The following is a 15007-nucleotide window of genomic DNA, read 5'->3' as shown; positions in this document are numbered from 1 at the left end:
GGTCAGGGACCATGACTGCTCTGCAAGAGACAGAAAAAACAAATGGACCCCCGATGTGTTGAAACTATGTAGAAGAGTTGATCAGTTGACATGCACTCCCTGTATGAGCCCCCAATACCCAGACCTGGATGGACCCCTCCCGGCAAACATGAGTCTATTTCTCAATAAAATCTACTTCCACTTGCTTTGCTCACCCCTTTTTATTGTCTACATCCTACTTCTTCATCACCATGAGTAAGAGAACTCTGAACTCCTGTAACAAAAGGGTAATGGACATGGAGTTGATGAGTTTGGGTGCAGCACAATGAGGAGATGGCAGGATTTCAGAGGGAAGCAAATTTGCTTCACCTTGGGTCAGTCTCTATGGTCTGCAGTTTTGGTGAGGTCAGTAGAAGTCAGGCTTTGCAAGGTGACAGCCAGAGAGTTAGACAAACTCATGAGCTTCTCATGGATCTAAGAAGGGTTCGCAGGAGAGACCAAGCAATATGCTTAAAGACAGCGTGAACAGAGCAGCAACTGATCAGTTTCCACTTTCAGACTGAATGACGCCCGGGTGCGGATGGGGACCCATGACGGGAGACCGCCAAGGACTGAATGTCTGCAGGTCCCCAGGATCCGTGGGCTGCAGCCTTCGCCCAAGGTGGTTGCCTCTGGAGGTAGGCTTCTGGGGAAGTGGTGGTGTGGGGTGCACCAATTAAAACGCAGCGAGATTGAGTCAAAGTAGGAGTCTTTATTAGCCAGCTGGCCACTGCCTTTCTCTGAGCAAGTCCATAGAAAACAGCAGCGAGTTGCAGTAGTGGGGGGTTTTTAAAGGCAAAACCACATTCTGTTATCAGAAGTTAATCGCACGGTGAGCAAGTGGGAAGCAGTTAGCCAATCACTAACCAACACCTATTCCCACCTGATGTCAGTGGCTAACGCAGATGTCTGGCATCTGAAGTCCTCCAGCACCAAAGGTTTCCTTAATGTTCAATCAACACCACCCACACAGCTTTGCTTTTACTGGCTGAGGTTTTACATTTTTAGAGCACCCCGCCTTGTCACATTCCCCATTGGTTTTACTTGGAAGTCAAATCGTTGAGTCTTCTTATAAGGACACACAGCTCAGTCCAATTGGTTCTAGTAAACCCAGCATTTGAGACACATGGGGTCCAATAGGGGTCTATGAACCCTTTCCCAAGGCAGCAAGGCTGTGGGGGGGTAAGACTTTCTGGGGCGCTTACTGCCAAGTTGGCTGTTACTGGTGGCAGTTCTGGTTGTGTGTGGGGGGGTCTTACTGGTGGCAACTGAGGTATCATATCCCTCACTGGACCGATAGGATTAAGTGGGGGGTTTGGGCCACAACCTCTATATGGTGAACTTGAACCTGGGGTTGTCCAGGGAGACAGTTTTACGCCCCAGGTATGTCCAGTCTGCCAACCTTCCCTTGGCCGTGTTACAATGGGGTTACAAGTGGCAAGACTGCTACAGCTTTTCACGTACCCACTGAAGGTAAGGCTAATATGGTGGTCCCTTCCCCCAATTTCGATCCAGTCCACTATGGTTTCACAACCCCAGGCATCTGGAAATGGCCATCTCCCTCCCTCTGGGGCTTCCTGGAGGATCTGGACACACATTTCACCGCAACCCATAGCCTGCTGTCGGTTCAGGTTACACTCATTTAACCAATTATCCTCCGCCAATTTACATGGATCAATATAGGAAGTGGGATTTCCCGCTGAATAGTTGCAATAGCAACTCCATCAAGTGGTCTCTAATTCCCAAGTGTGGTGAAGTGAGTCCACACCCTCCCCTGTTAGCATTTATGAAGCAGGGGAAAGTCTTATCTTTAGCAGATCTCCTGAAGGGCTGGTGGTCCTTCATTCCAGGGCTTCAGCTGAGGCTCTTTTCACCTGAGTGTAGTGGATCCAACAGTGTCTTCCCACTACTTTAACTACCAATGGCGTGCTCAGGATTACAGGTAAAGATCCAGTCCACCGTCTCAAGGGTAGAGGGGTTGTTTCTTTATCTACACCAGTTCTCTGGGATGAATGTTGCAGACGTCAGCATTAGAGGTTGACTGGGGGAGATCTGGTTTCATAGCTTTCACCAGGGGGTGGGCTTGGAGGACTGTCTGCAGAGCCTAAAAGGACTTAAGATGGGAGCCATTATCCAATTCTGCCAAACGTTCCTCCCCTGGTTTGGGGAGTACGGGTGGCAGCCTTCCAAACATTCTCATAGGGGATGACACCTTTTACATAAGGAGTACACTGTGCCTGTAATAGGGCGAAGGGAAGGAGGCTCACCCAGTTCTCACCAGTTTCTCGTTTTAAATGCTATTAATGTTTCCTTTAGGGTCCTATTCATTCTACCTATCCCAAACTCTGGGGTCTGTAGGCACAATGTAGCTTCTAATATATCTTTTAACACCTTAGCTAGTAATTGAATCACCTGAGCGATGAATGCAAGCCCATTGGACCCCATTTTTAGTGGGAGACTGAGTCTGGGGACAATCTCATAAGCTAATTTCTTTACTGCCACTCGGGCTATTTCTGCTTTGGTAGGGTAGGCTTCTACCCACCAAGAAAATGTGTCAAAAACCAGAAGATAACAGTAACCATGTTTTCCAGGTAACATTTCAGTAAATTCCAATTCCCAATGTTCTCTGGGGGGACTTTCCCTGTAACTGTGTCCCTTGGGCTAACTTACCTCTTCATCCCGGGTTTACCTGGGTGCAGATATGACATCGGGATGAGAGTTGATGCATCTGCTAATCTAGTCCGGGGATGTAATGGTGGCATTGTAGTAACTCAGTTAATTTGGTACTTCCTGGATGGGTGCTATGATGGACTTTGGCCATCAGTCTTTGGCCGACTGCCATTGGGAGGAGTGGCCTCCTATCAGGAAGGCACATCCATCTCTCATGGTCCATATTAGCCCCTAGAATGTCCTTTGACTTTTCCTCCCGTGTAGATGGGAGCCTTTTGCAGAGTTTGGACAGGTGCAATGGGGAGAATCCAGGGAGGCCCCACTGGTTAAGGCAGCTTCCCAAGTTGTTCTGTCTGCGAATGCAGTTCCCTTGGCCTCTGGGGACTGAGTTCTGACGTCCCTTGCAGTGAATGATAGCTCCTTTCCTTGGTAGCCACACTACTTCTAACCAGGCTGACACATTTTTTGTTTTTCTCCAGGTGTTAGAAGACCCCTCTTTATACAGTGCCCCATGAACATGGGCAGTGGCAAAAGCATACCTGCTGTCCACGTAGATGTTGACAGATTTTCTTGCTCCATCTTAAAGCCTGAGTTAGTGCTGTTAACTCTGAGCAGAAGTTCCATGTGCTAATGCTGGAGCCCAGCTTCTGAGGAAGTGACTATGCTACGGCTGCACCTGTGTACCTTTCTCCTTCAGAGTTAAAGCTGCTCCTGTCGGTGAACAAAACAGCGTCTGGGTCTTTCAGCGGGGTGTCAGTCAGGTCTGCCCTCGGTTTGGTTAAGGACTCCAGCACCCCCTTGCAATCATGGATGGGCTCAGATGGATCATCAGGAGGCAAGGTGGCGGGATTTAAAGCAGCTTTTAGGAATTTGATTCTTGGTGGGTCTAGGAGCAGTACCAGGTATTGGGCAATTCTTGCATTTGAGAGCCACCTCTGGGACGCTCTGCAATAGAGCTTCCAGTGAGTGGGGTGCCACTATTTGTAAGTCCTGATCCAGAGTCAGCTTTGAGGCTTCCTTGGTGAGGGTAGCCATAACTACCACAGCCCTTAAACATCCTGGCCATCTGGCAGCTACATAGTCCAATCTTTTAGATATAGGCTTCGGGTCTTTTCCACGGTCTCAGGGCTTGGGTTAGGACCCCCTTGGTGATACCCCAGGCTTCTGCCACATACAGCTGAAAGGGCTTTGACAAGTCTGGGAGGGTCAGGGCCAGGGTGCTCATAAGGGTCTTTAGGGCTTGGAAGGCCTTACTCTTGGTCTCAGTCCACTAGAGTGTCCTCTCATCCCCCCGTGCTGGCATATAGGGGCCAGGCCATTTCTGCGAAGCTTGGAATACAAAGATGACAGTAGCCTATGGCCCTTAAGAACTCCGACTTGTTTTTGGTGGGGTATCTTAAGGATGGCCTCTGTGCGGCTGGATGACAACGCCTCCCTCCCTTTCTTTAGCTCATATCCCAAGTAGGTGGTCACAGGCACACAGAGCTTGGCCTTCTGATGGGATATGCGGTGTCCCAGAGCTGCCAATTCTTGGAGCAAGTCCTCAGTGGCATGAGAGCACTCGGCCTCAGTTTTCGCAACCAAGAGGAGGTCGTCTACATACTGTAGTAGTATGACCTCTGGGTATTGTTGTCTGTACTGGCAATCTAGTCCATGTTAATTGTCCCGAGAAACCCTTTTAGGGGTCCATCCACTCAAAGACAAAAAAAAATAGGCTGACTTACTGTGGCCAGAGGAAGACTGAAGAAGGCATCCTTTAAATCCAGGATGGAGTACATCTGGTGACTAGGAGGCAAGAGACTTAGAAGTGTGTACAGGTTAGGCACTGTGGTGTGGATGGTCTCGACCCATTTACTGACCTGTAGATCTTGTGTTGGCCAGTAATTGGGGGTCCCAGGCTCTCAGATGGGTAACAAAGGTGTGTTCTATGCTGGCTGGCAGGGAACAAGTATGCTCGACTTCTGGAGTCCATCAGTGTGAACAGCTATTCCTCTTTGCTTTTAGGCCAGTTGGGTATCGCCAAACCTGGATTTTTTTGGCAGAGCTGGTTAGACAATGATGGGGGAGCCAGTGGGTGGCCAGTCCAGGGGGATTGTTCTCTGCCCAAACCTCAGGAATTTTATTCTTTAAGCTCTGGGGCAATCAGTGTTTGGTGGAGTAGAATTGGTTTCAGTTGTTAAACGATGCTCCTCAGACAGGGGGCATGTAAGCGAGATGGTGGACCTGAGTTAAAAGATCATTCAGCCGAGTCTCCACCCTATCCTGTGGCCTGCAGTTTTCTGAGAAAATGCCTCCCCAGCAAGGGATAGGGACGGTTTGGCATCACCAAGAAGGAGTAACAGTTTCCTTTCCCAAATTGGTGAGCCCAGTCCTTGTGCATGGATTTTTTTTTTGTTTTTTCCTGTAGCCCCCTGAATATTTTTTCCCCCTCCATAACTGGTCCTTCCACTTTCTGTAACACGGAATGAGTTGCTCCGATGCCTACCAAAAATCTAATAGGCTTGCCTCCTACTTCTAACGTGACCATGGGCTCCTGAGGGCTTAAAGGTATGGAGCCATGGTCCCATCAGTCACTCTCCGCCACCAAAACTGGGAGAAGCTTTGATCTTGTTTTTTTTGATTCCTTTTGGGTCACTCATTTTTTCCAGTGTGCATCCTCCTTGCAGTAAGCATACTGATCTTACGATCTCACCTCAGCGGGCCCTTGTTTGGCCTGACCTCCAGGGTTTTGCTGTAAAGGCTACCACCATAATTCTGGCCATCTTTTTGTCTGGGTAGTAGCAGGGTCATCTTTATTATTTTAGATCCATTGATCCACTTCTACCAATTCAGAAAGAAGCTTTCTCTTTGTAGCTTAGTCTAATATCGGGGGCTGACGGGGATACAAATGCCACATTAAACAGTTTGTCTATTCTCAGGTACTTTCGGGTATGGGGTATACACATGGAATGCTTCAAAGAGGTGCTCAAGAAAAGCTGCAGAGACTCATCTGGCTTCTGGGTGGTCTCGCTTACCTTAGCTAAATTAGTTGGCTCTTTTTTGCTGCCACATGTGCCCCCTTAAGAGAATCTGGTGATACCGATCGAGAGCCTCCTTACCTCTAGGATCATTTGGGTCCCAATCAGGGTGGCTAAGGGGAAATACTCTCTCCTGAATGATGGGTTCAGAGGAAGGCTGTCCATTATTGGGACCCAAGACCAGTTTTTGGCCCTCTCACCGGATGTGACCTCTCTCCTCCGAGGTGAAAAGAGTCTGGAGAAGCTGCTGGCAGTCATCCCAAGTCGGTTGGTGAGGGAAGAAAACAGACTCAGAAGAGAGATTAGACCCTGCGGTTTTTCCAAAAAAGAGGGGTTTTGCTGTTTCCAGTTACACAAGCTGCTAGTGGAAAAGGGAACATAGACCATGCAGGGAGGTCTGCCTTCCCCGAATGCGGAAGTGACCTGGTGTAGAGGGAGGCCTGGAGCAAGGGTTTGGGTGGAAAATGGAGCCTCCGGCACCTGTGGATAAAGTTGATTCCCTAACCCACTCTGCGTGTGTGTAGGGCTAACGAGGCCGGTCTTCTCCTGACCCTGATCAGTCGACTGGGAATGCTCTGAGGTTCTCGGAGTTACAGGTACTGATGGATCTGCAGGGAACATTGAAGTGGAAAAGTCAGGGCCGTCTGCACGGTCCCATACAGGGGAGGGTCTAGGGTATCTAAATCTTCTGGTGGACTTGGAATGACTGGAGGCAGAGGCTTATCCTTCCCTCGTGCCCCCAAAACACTCTTTCCTTTTGATGACCTTACCTGTTTCTTTAGGCTGGCTTTCAGCCATGTTGGGGGGTTGAAGAGGAAGTCCATCCAGACTCAGCATGCGGGGCCTGGTCAGGATGACCTGGTTTCCCGAAAATCACCCTTTGAACCTGTAAGGATATAGAGATTAGTAGTTCTTTTCGGTGGCCACAAAACATTAAAGGTTGGCCACTCCACTCAAAAAAAAAGTGGAAATAAGGAGTATTTAGATCATATCCAAAAGATGCAATAGCCCACTGTTTGACTTCATCAAAGTTTTTCAGGAAGAAACCCAATGGGGGTGGGGGTCGGCTAGAAGAGAGGACCCCTGTCCCATTTCCACAATGAGTAAAACACCCAGCGCACACAACACGACAGAGAACAAATAGACAAAGGCGACTTTACAAACAGGAGGACTGACAGATTCCAGAAGTCTGGGGCATTGTCATGCACCCAGACCTGGCTGTAGAAGGAATGCTGTGTCCAGCCTTCCAACAGCCCCTGGCGGGTTGACCCACAAATCAGAAATCAAAATGATTTATCCTCACCGGCGAGGTACCAGACGACTCCTTCAAGTTAAACTTGGAGACTCTGAAATCCGTGTTGAAAAACCTCAGCTCGCGGCTGCAGAATGACTCTCAGCGGCTGCCCCCTGAGCCTTCCTCGTGGCCTAGAACACAGTGTAGGAGCCAATCCAGCCCTACCAAGAGGGACAGGGGAAAATCTCACTGGGGACTCCAACTGTTGAGGGGTGCACCGATTAAAACCCAGCGAGACTTAGAGATCAAATCAGGAGTCTTTATTAGCCATCTGGCGACTGCCTTTCTCACAGACCAAGTCTGGAGAAGACAGCAGTGAGTTGCAGGAGCAGGGGGTTTTTAAAGGCCAAACCACATTGTTATTAGCAGTTAATCGCAAAGGCATGATGAGCGAGCAGGAAGCAGTCAGGCAATCAGCAATCAACACCTATTCCCACCTGACGTCAGTGGCTGGTGCCAGGTGTCCGGCACCTGATGTCCTCCGATACCAAAGGTTTCCTTAATGTTCAAGCAACACAACCCACACAGCTTTACTTTAATTTTACTGCCTTGAGGTTTTACATTTTTAGAACAGCGCACCTTGTCACAGTGGCATGGTTTAATGTGGCTGTAGGGTGGAGCCCTCATCAGACGGGATTCATGTTCTTATAGGAAATGATGCCAGAGCTCGCTCTCCCTCTCTCTGTCCCGCTCTCTTTTCTGCTCCCTCCCTCTACTTGTCAGCTTTTGGACACTGTAATGAAGTACCCGGGAAAGCTTCCTCTGTAAAGAGAAAAGGCTGGTTTTGGCTCATGGTTCTGGAGAGTCACCCTCTAAGATCAGGAGCTCCACTGGTTCAGTCTGATGAGGGCAGCTGTGGCGGGCCAGGGAGTGCGGGCACAGTCACATCGGGGGTGCTGGGAGCAGACCGCGAGCAGCTGCTTCCCGGGCTTTATAGCCAACCTCTCGTGAGGACCTCTTCTGAGGGCAGGCCCCCAGTGACTACGACTCCCACTGGAGCCAGGTCCTGGACACTGGACGAGACAGAAACGTCTGCAGCTGAAGCTGAGCAGCCCCGGCAGCCTGAGAAACGCAACACAGAGACTAACCCAGGAATGGCCGGGTGAGCTGCAACTCTCCATGCGGGAAAACCCGGAAGAGCAAGCCCAAAAGGCTTTTTATTTTGCTTAATAAAGAATGTTAGAGGCTGGCATTGTGGCACAGCAGGTTAAATCACTGCTCGGGATGCTGGCATCCCATAATGGACAGAGTGCCACCTGCTCTGCTTCTGACCCAGCTGCCTGCTAACGTGTCTGGGAAGGCAGCTGACGATGCTTCAATTACTTGGGGCCCTGCCACTCATGTGGGAAACTTGGGTGGAGTTCCTGGCTCCTGGCTTCAGCCCGGCCCAGCCCTGGCCATTTGGGGAATGAACCAATGGATGGAAGATAGCTTTCTCTTTGTGTGTCTCTCCTCCCTCTCTCTCTGTCACTCTGCTTTTCAAATGGAAGAATATCCAAACCAATAAACAAACAAATCTTTTTTTTAAAGATTTACTTATTTATTTGAAAGTCAGAGTTTTACACACACACACACACACACACACACACAGAGAGAGAGAGAGAGAGAGAGTGGTCTTCCATCCGCTTGTTCACTCCCCAGTTGGCCCGAAGAGCCCGAGTTGCACTGATCCGAAGCCAGGAGCTTCTTCCAGGTCTCCCACGTGGATGCAGGGGCCCAAGGACTTGGGCCATCTTCTACTTCTTTCCCAGGCCATAGCAGAGAGCTGGATTGGAAGTGGAGCAGCCAGGTCTTGAAGTGGTGCCCATATGGGATGCTGACACTGCAGGCATTGGCTTAACCCACTTTGCCACAGCGCTGGCCCCCCAAATAAATCTGAAAAAAAAATAAAGAACAACAGGGCTGGCACTGTGTTGTAGTCAGTTAAGTCTCCGCCTGTGGCACCAGCATCCCATATGGGTATTGGTTTGAGTCCTGGCTGCTCCACTTCTAATCCAACTCCCTGCTAATGGCCTGGGAAAGCAGTGGAGGATGGCCCAAGTGCCTGGACCCCTGCACCCACGTGGGAGACCATGAAGAAACTCCTGTGTCTTGGCTTTAGATCGGCCCAGCTCCAGCTGTTTCAGCCACCTGGGATGTGAATCAGTGGATGGAAGACTTCTTTCTTTTTTTTTCTTTCTTATTTTTTTTTTGACAGGCAGAGTTAGACAGTGTGAGAGAGAGGTAGAGAGAAAGGTCTTCCTTTCTGTTGGTTCACCCCCCAAATGGCCGCTACGGCAGGTGTGTTGCGTCCGGCGTGCTTGCAGATCCGAAGATCCGAAGCCAGGAGCCAGGTGCTTCCTCCTGGTCGCCCATGTGGGTGCAGGGCCCAAGCAGAGAGCTGGACTGGAAGAGGAGGAACCAGGACAGAACCGGCACCCCAACCGGGACTAGAACCCGGGATGCCAGCACCTGCAGGCGGAGGATTAGCCAAGTGAGCCGCAGCGCTGGCCTGGAAGACTTCTTTCTCTGTCTCTCCCTCTCTGTCTATAACTCTGCCTTGCAAATAAATAAATAAATAAATAAATTTTTTAAAAAAAGGACATATAACACAAACCAATGCATATCTGTGTACTATTTCATGAAAGAGGGCCAGGTTGAAGCCAGGAGCTAGGAGCTTCTTCCAGGTCTGCCACATGAATAGCAGGGGCCCAAACACTCGGGCCATCTTCCGCCACTTTTCCCAGGCCATTAGCAGGGAGCTGGATTAGAAGTGGAGCAGCCAGGAAACAAACGGGTGCCTATAAGGGATGCCAGCTTTGAAGGCAGCGGCTTTACCTGCCACAACGCCAGCCCCCAAAAGAGGAGTAATTCTAATAACAGAATGAAGGATGTGGCCCCGGAATAAAAACCTAGCATTCTCTAAGAAGTGTCCCTGGTGTCCACACACACACACACACACACATACCTCAGACCAGCATGTGTGTGTAAGTAACACTGCCCCAACTGTTTAGCTTTTGTAAGGATCTGCTGCAGCCTGGTGATGGACAGCTCCGGAAACGGCCTAAAGTCGTCACAACCAGGCTGGCAAACAGGCCTGTAGCAGATGGAGACATACAAGGAAGAACTACAAAGCTGCTGTCATGGTGGAGGTTGTTGCCAAGTGTCTTTCCGGCACTGACGGGCGTTCTGCCAGAAACACTGAGGAAACACACATTTAATTAGGGGATTAGTGAACCTGCATTAGTCACATGTATGTCTCATTCCGTAGTCTGTAAACAAAATACACACACCTCCCCCAGTCCAAATGTACAAAGTGGAGCCCTAAGTTTGGCCCAAATTAAACATAACAGAGTTTCAGGAATTCAGGGGATGTCACCACCTAGCACAGAGCCCCAGAGGAGTATCTTAGGGGAGCACACACCTGGGCGAGGAAGAGGTGAGGAAGTGAAAGAAAGAAGTCGGTCATCAGTGTTCCTCTCCCTGTGTGGCAGGGGCCGTGTGGACCCAGGGCCGGGACCTGCTGGGGCCCCAGTGGGTGTGAGACCAACAGCTGGGACACACTCTAGTCCAGTAGGCATTTTTTTTTGACAGGCAGAGTGGACAGTGAGAGAGAGAGAGAGAAAGGTCTTCTTTTGCCGTTGGTTCACCCTCCAATGGCCGCCACGGCTGGAGCACTGCGGCCGGCGCACCGTGCTGATCTGAAGCCAGGAGCCAGGTGCTTCTCCTGGTCTCCCATGGGGTGCAGGGCCCAAGCACTTGGGCCATCCTCCACTGCACTCCTGGGCCACAGCAGAGAGCTGGCCTGGAAGAGGAGCGACCAGGACAGAATCCGGCGCCCCGACCGGGACTCGAACCTGGTGTGCCGGTGCTGCGAGATGGAGGATTAGCCTAGTGAGCCGCGGCGCTGGCCCTACCAGCAGGCATTTTATCTTGTTTCAGAGAACACAGACAGCAGGGGTCAGAAACCGATAGAAATTCCGTCATCCTCTCTTTTAAGAATTTGCAGATACCCTGACCATGGTGCAAGACAGAACCATCTGCAGCTTCACAGTAGAAGTCAGCAGCAGGGGTCCACTGGGCCCCAAAACTCGGGTTCTAAGGACAGCTGGTGACAGAGAACCCGGCAAGGGGAAGCCGAGGGCCCTGGGCAGGCTACTGGGAGAGAAAGTCACATACGTGCACACCTCCACCTCCTGCTGCACATATGCCAATGCCCACACTCACACATGCGCATGCACACTCCCGCACATGGACACACATGTATGTGTGCACACATGCTTGTACACACATGATACCTGCAGGCAGCCATGCCTGCACACACACGCACAGATGCAGGTGCACTCACCTTGGGCTTCTGCTTTTCCCTCCCCCTTGCAGGAGGGCTGAGGTAGGTGTCCCTGTGTCTCCCACATGAGCCTGCTTCTACCCTGGCTGGATAAGGAGAGTACGTGTCCTCGATTCCCCCTTTCAACCTGGGAGCTTCCTGGGATCACCCCCAGGGCCACCCGGAAACTCCTCTGGGCCGTTCTGTCTCTGCACCAGCTGAGGCCCAGGTCCTGCTGGGGCCTGGCTTTAAGAAGTGTCCTCTCTGGCCACCCCCATGTCCCTGTCCCCCTTCTGGGTCATTCTCTGCTTTCTGTGACTCCAGAATCGCTTGCCTTCTTCCTAGGTCTTTGAGCGTCTCTTCCCTGGGTCTGGCCATGTGGCCAGGGTGTGTGTCTTAGGCCAGTGGGTGATGCCTGTGGGAGTGTGGGTCAGACTCAGAGGTGTGAGCCGAGGGGTCCCGTGAGGGAGCACATGACACCCTAGGTGGGGGATGGTCTTGGGGCAGGCTGAGCTGTAGGCTAAGGACCCAGCTATCCTTGTCCTGTCTCATTCTGAGGGGACACTCCTAGGAGTTCAAGGATTTTAACTTTAACCTGGCTGGCCTCCCAGGGTGTTTTGAGGCTGGAGGATAGGATGTGTCATACTCTGCCTTTCGACAGCTGGGTTTATAAAGGCTAAGGGTGAGTCACCTGGCGTGTGAGTCTGTGTCCGTCCTGGAGCTCCTGAAACTTGATGGCAGGAGGCACGGGGCAGGCTGGCGGCTCCTGCTTGCCATGGTGCCGGTGCAGCTCTCTGAGAACCCTGGCATTTGTGAAGGCTTTCTGCTCACTTCTTCAACTGCGTCCCTCTGTTCTCTCTGGTCAGTGGCCTGGTTCTTCCACACGACTTGGGCTCACCACGGAAGGTGTGTTTTTGACTGCACGCATTGCCCACGGTTTATCTGGTCTCTGAACAGACAGGCTGGTACCTCTAGCAGAGCGCAAGGTTTAGAGCTGTCCTAGCCCATGTGTCCTGGGTGGGGTGACAAGTTGAGGCTTCTCTGCTGGACTATGTCCCTCCCTTCCTCCATCTCTCTCTCCCTTCTTTTCTTTCTTTCTCCTTCTCTTTCTTTCTTGCCTTTTTTAAAAGATTGATTTATTTGAAAGTCAGAGAGAGAGAGAGAGAGAGGGAGGGAGGGAGGAAGAGAGGGGGGAGGGAAAGAGAGAGAGAAAGAGAATGTCTTCCATCTGCTGGTTTACTTCCCAAATGGCTACCACAGCCAGGTCTGGACTAGGCCAAAGCCAGGAGTCAGGAACTCCATCAACTCTCCCTCGTGGTGGCAGGGCTCCCTTGGGCCATCTCCTGTTGCTTTCCCAGGTGATTAGCAGGAAGCTGAATCATAAGCAGAGTAGCTGGGACTTAAACTGGTGCTCTGATTTGGGATGCAGGTGTTGAAAGCTGTGGCTTAATCCACTGCATCACCCCTTGGCCCTAAACTAACCTCTCTTGTTTTAAGAACAAACAAGCCGAATTGCAACACCTGCCGAGAACAGTGATGAAGGACTGAGTTGAATACCTGCTAGATCAGGGAACCATGGTCCCAACAAATCCATAGACTTGCCTCTGCACTTGGCCGGTGGGATCCATCAGTGCTTTGCTAGCCTTCAATGCCTCCTTAAGGTCCTTGGTGCCACAGGGAGTGAGAGTCTGCAGTACTGCACGTGACTGCTGAAGCGTGCATTCCTGCAGGATTGCACAGCCGGCTCAGACGAGGCCTCTCCATCCCCAGATCTGAGTGCTTGGTGTGTCAGGAGGAGGATATGAGATTCCAGGGACACTGTGGGGGAGTTAGACGATTGCTTGCTTTAAAACATGAGTATGTTCCCATAGCCATGGCTTTGCAGTGACCCTCAGTAGAAGTCTGCTCCCCTGACCTCTCACATTCACCAATAGGAGGAAGTGGCTGTGCACCTGTCCTAGGAGGACATCACCAGTCTCGGTTCAGCCCTGCAGCCCCTGCAGCCCTCAGTGTCCATGGGACAAGCATGCCAGAGGCAGCCACTGCCACAGACATGACCCAACATTAGCCGCCCATGGCCTGGAGCAGAGAGGACACAGCCATCATCAAACATCCCGGTGAGAAGCAAGCACCATTGTTTTAAGACCCTGAGATTCGGGGGTGTTTGTTGTTGCAGCAAAAGCTGATCCATGCAGATAACTGCAAGCTTTGAGTACAAGAATCTCCAAGAGCTGGTGGGCCCCTCGTGCCCCCCGAGTTCTTCAGATCTATACTGAATACCCATCTTTTCCCACCTCCTTGAAAACTTCTCTTCTTTCCAAAGGCCCGTTTTCACCCATGGCCCCAGCCCATGGCGAGATGAACTCTTGGAACCACCCCGTCCCTGACCCTCCCAACTCAGCAGTGCAGGTTCACCAGATTTTTCCTGCTCAGTGTCTCTCTAATCTTCTCCTGTCTCTGTCCTGTTTGCCTTTCTTGAGTCACACTGTCAGTCTCTCTCTCTCCAGAGTCAACAGAACAGCCTCCCGCCTGGTCTCCTCACTCCAGAGTTTCCTGTACCCCCACGCCTGCCTCCTATCCAGCTGTTAGAGAGCCCACTCCTATTTGTTTGCTAGAGCTGTTGTAACAAGATGCCATCAGCTGGGAGGCTGGCAGTCTGAAATCAAAGGGTTGGCATGCTTTTTTTTGATGGCTCCAAGGCAAGGGAACTTCTCCACCCATTCCAGCAGTTACCTGGCAGTTACCTGTAATGCTTGTATGCAAAGATTGATGCCTTTTTTTTTTTTTTTCTTAGCTCACAATTCTGGAGGTACAAGACCAAAACAGCATTGTTCGGGGATCACCTTAGCTTTCACCGTGTCTAAATGTTTTCAGAGTATAGACATCTGGTAACTGAAATAATACTGGCAGTCAGATGACCCAGAGAGAACTGACAGTAATATTTGAATGCATTTTCTTCCATATACACATAGATTTGTACAGAAGATTGTTTTTTTCCTATTTTTCATTTTACATATCATGTAATTCAAAATAATATTGTTAAGTATTTCAACTTTAATGATTTTTCTGATTCCATAATATTTAATTCCATAATATTTAATCATGTTACATTACAGTTCACTAAATCATCATTCCGTTTATTGGACTTAAACAAAGGTAATCCCAACCCCAAATCTGTCTAGGCAATCTGAGCATCCAACTTCCAAATCAGAGGAAAAAGTCAAGAGGTAAATTATAGATACACTTTATCTCCAGTGTACTCAGTCCTTGTCTGGTGCTTCTCCTTCGTCCCGTATTGGAGTGCTGATTTGAGTCCCAGATGCTCTGCTTCTGATGCAGCCATGCTAACAGGGTTCAGAAGCAGCAGAAGATGCCTGATGCCTGGTGCCTGAGCCCCTGCCACCCAGGTGAGAGACTTGGATGGAGTTCCTGGCTCCTGGCCTCGCCCTGGTCCAACCCTGGCTATTGTGACTATTTGAGGAGTGAACCAGTGGATGGAAGATTCCTCTCTCTCTCTCTCTCTCTCTCTCTCTCTCTCTCTCATACACACACACAATCTGTGTTTCAATTAAATAAGTAAATCTTAAAAAAAAAAAAAAACCAAAAATCTCACCATGCACTGGCTACTGTCAGTGATTTCTTACTTCCTTAAGCTCTTGCATTTCTTAGCTATGTGCCATGAGTTGGATGTGGTTTTACTGT

General features: G+C 50.3%; 1 long non-coding RNA gene across 2 annotated transcripts; it reads right to left on the bottom strand.

Moving 5' to 3' along the window:
* Positions 1–718: 718 nt before the first annotated feature.
* Positions 719–7297, bottom strand: LOC127487365 (uncharacterized). 2 transcript variants are annotated; one of them, XR_011378075.1, is made up of 3 exons: positions 7009–7297; positions 6476–6591; positions 719–6313 (listed from the first exon to the last, which is right to left on the bottom strand). It is a non-coding gene; the product is annotated as an uncharacterized lncRNA (long non-coding RNA). The 2 variants fall into 2 exon arrangements; XR_007914167.2 differs by lacking the exon at positions 7009–7297 and having other exon boundaries at positions 6476–6997.
* Positions 7298–15007: the final 7710 nt, after the last annotated feature.

The sequence above is a fragment of the Oryctolagus cuniculus genome, chromosome 8 (genome assembly GCF_964237555.1).
Source record: "Oryctolagus cuniculus chromosome 8, mOryCun1.1, whole genome shotgun sequence".
NCBI lineage: Eukaryota > Metazoa > Chordata > Mammalia > Lagomorpha > Leporidae > Oryctolagus > Oryctolagus cuniculus.
Note: the sequence above shows the minus strand (reverse complement) of the source record. Positions and strands in the feature narration are given on the sequence as shown.